At 38.4% G+C, this 7,483-nt stretch overlaps 1 pseudogene; it reads right to left on the bottom strand.

The window, feature by feature from the left end:
- Nucleotides 1-5,900: 5,900 nt before the first annotated feature.
- On the bottom strand, nucleotides 5,901-6,003 carry LOC149460414 (U2 spliceosomal RNA; annotated as a pseudogene).
- Between the last annotated feature and the right edge of the window lie 1,480 nt (nucleotides 6,004-7,483).

Genomic DNA, 7,483 nt, shown 5'->3' on the forward strand with positions numbered 1-7,483 from the left:
GGCGGTGAGTTACCAAGTATAAATATACTCTATATATTTGGTTAACGTACCGCAGCCCTGTTCTCCAACGCTTCCAGATGGCATGAACGTCACCAATCCTTCCCACATGGGGAAATTAAATCATGAGAGATTGCACTTCTACAATGGGCTGGAGTGCATTCTCACCGAATTCTGAGCTCCAGCTCTGCAGGTAGGCAAGGTGATGACACCCATGCTTCCTGGAAGCATTGGAGGCCAGGGCCAAAGTACGTTTTTTTTTTGAGGGGGTGAAAAGTTTGCTTTTTACAGCCATTTGTGTTGGGTAGAGAGGGCAGGGGCCTTTCAAAAAGCAGATGAGTCATTCGCAATGGAATGTTGCTTTAAGAAACACCTGAATTCATCCTGTGTTTCCATTGAGAAGATTCACAGACTTTTTTTCTGATGACCAGTATTATTGGGAAAGAAAGTTAGGAGACCTCTAAAATGTTACATTTGTCACCAGTATGAGAGCAGAGGGGTCATTTCCCAAAGGGTACATAGGTTCCATTGACAATTGGCAAATTTGAGAGTTTTACTCTCACTTTCTCTCAATGTCTCTAAACAGGAAATGATGGGAAATCTCCTCAGTGGGGATTTCAATGTTTCTGTGCAGGGGATTTCCCATAAAACACATGTGTTTAGAAATCTGATGTCTGTCAGAAAGTTAGGCCATTGTGAAATGCACCATACTCAGGACACTGATAAAATATTTTCCTGTAAATGTCCCATGGTGTGAAGGTGTGCTTTCCCATAGGTATTGGGAAATAGCTGTAAGTAGTTGAAGTGTGGTGGTAGGTGGTGGGTACTATTTACCTGCTTACTTGCTCCCGCGCCATTTTTTCTCCCTGTTTAGTGACAAGGTCTCTGCAAATAAAGGGGTTATCTTTGAACACAATCACAATGGGGCTGAATTCCTGAAGACATTGACATATACTCCCATATTTGATCAATGACCTCACCCAGTAGCCTGCTTGTTTACATAAAGAAGCCAGACGGGGATCTGTCACTTGCCGTGATTGTAGGAGTGGGTGAACATTGTTGTCAACTTTGTTAATCAGGGGATAAACCTGATTTAAAGTGATCAACAATGCTGGATGATGTGATTGAAGTTGGATATCTGGCCTCTTCAGGTAAATGAGTTCAGACACATAGTACCACCACTTGTTACTCCTTTAAAGAAAAAAAAAAAAGGACACCCAAACTATGAAAAAGTCCTTTGTTTGGGAAAAAAACAGACCTTGGTTGGCTGCTGTAAGTTATGAGCATATTTAATGTTAGTCAGTATCCTTGCTGCTACATATAGAAGCTGGCTGGAATGTCATTTGGTGACAGCAAAATCTTTACAAATATTTGGTTTAGGCAGGTGAACTAGCTAAATGTGGTCAATTTCTTTGCCAATTCATCAATGTATTACCATAACAACAAACTTGTGTTTCTAATGTTCTTTCTTCCTCCACTTCTGTGAGTATTCACTTGGAACCAATCCTTTTGGATTTTACACCAAATAAATTGCTGGTAATGCACTAGGTGTTTGCGCCATCCTGTTCTTTTTGTAGTACCAAAGTATTAACAACCTGGGTTCAAATCAAACTCATGTTTACCTGCATGCAAAGCTCATCCCTACTTTTGATACTTTCTCAGGTAATGCAATTTGTAAGATTAATAAAGTTGGGGTGGCTTTCTTCACAGTCCAGTTAATTTAGATATGCAATTCCTGAATCTTGGAGCTTGCGATATGCATTGCAACATATAGAGAGAATGTTTTCTGTGTATATTTGTGAAAATGTAACCTCATGTTAATATGTTCTCTATAGGGAATACAGTAGATTAAAATATTGTGACTAAGAACTAAAAAGTTAAGTTAACTTAGGCCACAGACATATGAGTGTGCCTAGAACCTATAGTAACAACAACAACCATTTCCATCACAATGGAAGCTGAGACCAGATACAAAAACGAAAGACAAATGGTTCAAATTCAGATTTAAAAAAACTGAAAGGTTCACTGCACTTCTATTACTTTAGCTGCTGTCTCCTAATGTAATGCTGTGCAAGTGAAATCTTTAAAACGTAATTGCGTTAGCAAAGGCTAGTCAATTGCAAATTCTGATTGAAGTACCAGAAGTTGAGAGTAATGAAACCTTTGATCTGTACATCCGTAAAAGAAGATCACCCAATTTCTCTTCGAGTAATGGTTAAAATGCTCTTCTGGATTGTCTTCTTTTTCTAGAAAGTAAATTTGCATAATTAATGAGCAGCCATATTTGGGGGGTAATACTCTATGTAATTAACATTAGATAGCTCTGTTTTACCACCTGCCCCCAGATTTCATTGTTTTGCAATGGATGAACTGTACAGGAGGAAATTTTCCCCTTTGCTGCACTGAGCTGAAAGCAGTTTCCTTCATCAGAATAAACCATTAGCTGTAATGGCATGTAGGTGTAATGGAATGTGCTTGAAACATCTGTGCTGAGAGCAGGGGAGAAATTGCTGCATACAGTCGTAGGCCTTTGGGAGCTTGATTAAGGATTGCTTCAGAGAACTTGAGATCAAGCTTGGGATACAAAATAAGGGTAAAAAAAAGGAAAGAAAACTACTGCTAATAGATTTACAATTGTACTGCACGGAGAACAAAGGAATTTTTTTTACTTCCCTTTTATTGCCCTTATATTGCATCTCTGTCTCTTTTGGGTATTCACTGACTGAAACATTAACTAAAAACAAGACTAAATGGGAATAAATAGAACACTTGTATGTATATGTACAGTATATATTCTTTATTAAGCCCAGTGTTCATCCCTCCTGCCTCCCAGTGCTCTCCCCTGGACACCCCTCTTGTCTGCTGTTTTTCTTACTGTTTATATACTTACCTTTTTCAGATGTCTTCAGACTGGTCGTGGGTCGTGTGACTTGCAGGGTTATCTTCTGTTTGGATTTTCTCTTGGCAGAGCGTGATTCTGAATAATGCAAGGAGTGCTGCTGATGTGATAATCTCTCTCTGCATCATTGTATGTGAGTGCAGAACACCATTGTCACACCCACTTCAATGGCCAGGTCTATGACATCCCATACTCACAGGATGTCCTGGGCATTGTTCCAACCCCTATTTGGAAACAAAATGCCCAGAGTTAGCTGGGTTTTAGTATAAATAAATGACATTTTTAAAAATTGCATTTTGTTTCTTTTTTTATGTGATTTTCTTTTTACAATAGCAAACTGCTTTCCACCTGTGTTTTCCTGGTTAATATTTAAGGATTCACTGGAAAAAAGCCTCATATTACACACAACTGAGCAACTCATGAGTTGCATCTTATCTTTCTCTGCTTTCTCTTTCTATGGCACAGTATAGAGTTTCAATCAGATTTTTTAATCTAAAAGCAAATATGTACTGCTATGCTTATTCTTTCCCAATAGCTGAATGGAGTGTCAATGGTGTGAAAAATAGTTATGTACTGTGAGGGTGGGAAGCACTAACGCAAACCTGTTGCTTTGCCAAGCAATATGCAAAGCAAAGATGTCTTTTATTCAAATTAATTTACAGGGCTTTTATCAGAACAGCAAATTGTAATATAAAGCCCAATTCCATCTTCATGGATCCCCCAGCCCCCAAGTCTTTATCTTTTTGTATCTCAGTATACATACGTTTCTCTTGATTCTCTTGACCCAGATGACACCTCTAGGTCCTTTTCCTCCTTTTTTTGCGGTGGCTGTGGATGGTCCTGAATGCTCCAGAAAACAGCACTTGGCTAACGAGGAGACACTGCTCTCTGCAATATTTCCCTATGAGCCCATGACATCTTGAGGGGGTGCATCCTTGACACCCTGAGCTCGAAGGAAGTGGGTGGAAAAACACTAAAGTTATTCAACCTGGAAGAGGACAGGACCTGGACGTCAGAGTGATGACTCTCAATGGGACACCACTCATAGCTTGAGTATTGCAGCAAGAGCTTCTGGGAATTATATACATATTACACACACATATATATACATATATATATATATACAGTCATGGCCAAAATGATTGGCACCCCTGCATTTTTGTCAGATAATTCACCACTTCACCCACAAAATTGTTGCAATTGCAAATGTTTAGGCATTCTCATGTTTATCTCTTTTGTTTGTATTGGTATGACACAAATAAAGTGGAGAAACAAAAAGCCAAATCTTACACATTCCATGCAAAACCCAAAAAATAGACTGGACAATATCATCGGCACCCTCAATTTAAAATTTGGTAGCACACCCCTTGGAAAAAATAACTGAAATCTAATTGCATCTTATTGCCCCCCTTAAAGGGACCACAACCCAACAACCCAGACAGCGGAGACACATACTTCCCATACATCCCTGGCATCCTGCACTATATATATGTATATAATAAATATATATATATATATATATATATATATATATAAAATGACAATTGTCAACTGCTTTTAAATATGCACTTTTGTCTTCTTTTATTTTATCCTGCAAAATTGTCCTATATAATTGTACTATTTTTATTCGTAACTCCTAAAAATGTTTATTTACTTGGACAACAGCAAAAAAGGAAAAATAAAATAGGTCTGCATAATAAGAGTGATTATCAAGCTTCTAAACCAACTAAGTTGGCTGACTTTGTCTGATTATTATACCCGTATAAATTAACCACTTGCTGACTTCTGTAGTGCAAAGTGTGCTTCTCTCTTGCTCACACAACACTTTGATTAAAGGACAAAACCAATTTGCCAGAGATTTAGTTAAAAAAAAAAGCCTTCATTAATGTGAACCAAGCAGTTTAACCATTTGGCAGCCGGGCACTTTTTTGGATATGTTGCCAAATGCCAAATAACAACAAATAATTGTGTACTTAAGAACTCAGCTCCTCCTAGTTGATCAGTTGCCAAAAGCATCATGTAAATATAAAAAGATGCAATAAAAGAAACACTAACAATATTATGGCGACTGGCGATGTTTACCATGCAAGACGACTGCTGTTTAAAGAGAGAGAAAAAAAAAACTTGTCAAGTTGATCCCAAATAGAAAATCTGGGCTTCTTGCCAAATATACAATGTGTTTCAGGTGCACTGTAAACAGAAACAATGCTTTTTACAAAACAAAGACTGATGGAGGGTTGGAGATGGATAGATGGATGGATAGATAGATAGATAGATAGATAGATAGATAGATAGATAGATAGAAGGGAAACTGAAGATGTGGATTGTGGATGGTTGCATGAACATATTCCGCAATGTGCATTTGTTCAGTCTTAACACTGAAACTAAAGTATGAATATAAATAATTGACTAGGAATTGCTGTCTGAATTTTTATTTATGAGGTCAATGTATAATGATGTGGGTTTAAATGGAAAGTTGTTGAAAATGATTACCCATTAAAAAAAACTGAATCCGTTCGCCCCTATTTTTTAGCATTGGAAATGAGACTGAACAATTAAAGTGGCACTTCAAGGCAAATTTTTAGCAATTGAAAATGCAGATACAGCATAGGGTTTCATTTGCTGGCATGGAGCCAAAGAAAAATAACATGTTCCTTTTGCTAAAATTACTCCATTGCCATCTGGATGTATAGCTCCCGCACAAGTGTGGATTCTGAATTACATATATGAGCCTCGGATAGAAGTCAACGCGACATTTTATTTTTGCATCTGGATATCACAGGCTAAAATGCAGGAATATTTAAAATACCAAATGTGAAGGCTAAATTGTTTTTTCTAGTTTTAGAATTTAAATAAATATTTAAAGACATGCCTTTATCTCTTTGTGCATAGCATGAGCATTTCCTAGGTTGATTGGAGGGATGGGAAAATGGGTAAATGAATAGATCAAAGTACAACCATTAATAAATTCACAGATTTGTTAATAGATAAAGCAGTCAATAATATATGTTATTAAATTTAGAATAATATATGGTCCCGAGATAGAGGGCGTACCAGATAGCAAACTGATAAGAATGGATACTACACTTGATCTTAGCCAAAGATTTTCCATCAGTCATTCTGATGCCAATGGTCACCAGGACAAACAGAAAAGGTTACTCTCCCCACCACGCACACAAACAACAAAAAAACTTGACAGGAGTTCCTTATATTTTCTACAGCGGGGTTCCTCCAGAGGTTGCTAGGGGTACCTTGAGCAGTGAGCAATGCCTATCTCTCAGATAAGTTCCCACTGACACCATTATTTTTTCAGCTATCTGTAGGAGTAATCCTTCCCAATAACCATAACTGAAAGGAGCATTCTTCCCACTGAATATAACATTAGTGTATCATGAGTTGTAGATTTTGCAATTTTTAGCAGGTGCCCTGAGAGCAAAGAGTTCAAGGGTTCCTCTTTGTTGAAAAGGTTGGGAAAGGCTATTCCACACTATTTATATTTATACTATTTTTCTGGATACAACTAGTTTACAAAAATATTTACTTTTCTTCAATAAGTTTAGTTTGACTCCAACAATCAAAAGACAGATATATCTAGCAATCAAGGCTAGTCTATGAATGTGTACATCCTTGGGATAAAAAAAAGCTATAATTTTTTTCATGCATTTTAAGTGCATGTAAACTCAAATAATAAAGTTGTGTGGATATAGTTGAACAAGTTTTTTTTATATTGGCATGAGTTAATACCTGTTGATCCTGATGGTTTTTGCTTTATCTCTACCTCTCTTTGAGGTCTTTTTGATTGGGTGACCACCAGCTCCCAATTCTGCAGGATGATGGTCTTCCCATGCTTTCATCCAATCAACTGCAGTCAATATGCCCAGCTTTTTAGACCAGTGGTCTCCAAACTATGACCCGGAGGCTAGATGTGGCCCTTTGCTTACCTTTATCCAGCCCTTGGGGCACTATTTCATTCACCAACACCAACAATGGTGCACAGTTCCTGCCAATGACACCAACAATTTGGCACAGTTCCTGTCAATGACACCAACGATGAGGCACAGTTCCTCCCAGTGACACCAACAATGGGGCCCAATGACACAAATGATGGGACACAATTCCTACCAATGACACCAATGAGGGGACCCAATGGCTCTTCCCAATTTCTCACAATGATACAGTGATGGGGCACAGTTCCTCTCCATGATACCAACAATGGAGCCCAATGACTCTTATGATGGGGCACAATTCCTCCCAGTGACATCAACGTGGGGCACAAGTTCTCCCAATCACACCAGTGATGGAACACTATTCCTACCGATGATGGTGCACTATGCCTACCAATGATGGGGCACTATTCCTACCAATCACACCAATGATGGGGCACTATTCCTACCAATCACACCAATGATGGCACACTATTCCTACCAATTATGGAGCATTATTCCTACCAATGAGACCAATGATAGGACACTATTCCTACCAATCACACCAATGATGGGGCACAATTCCTTCCAATGACTCCAACAATGGGACATTGTTTACTCCAAGTGATGCTGCAACATTTTCTACTCCCGAAGGCCACAGTGT

This window comes from Staurois parvus, unplaced genomic scaffold (assembly GCF_062004578.1).
Source record: "Staurois parvus isolate SC_StPar_1 unplaced genomic scaffold, SC_StPar_1.0 ptg000230l, whole genome shotgun sequence".
Taxonomy (NCBI): domain Eukaryota; kingdom Metazoa; phylum Chordata; class Amphibia; order Anura; family Ranidae; genus Staurois; species Staurois parvus.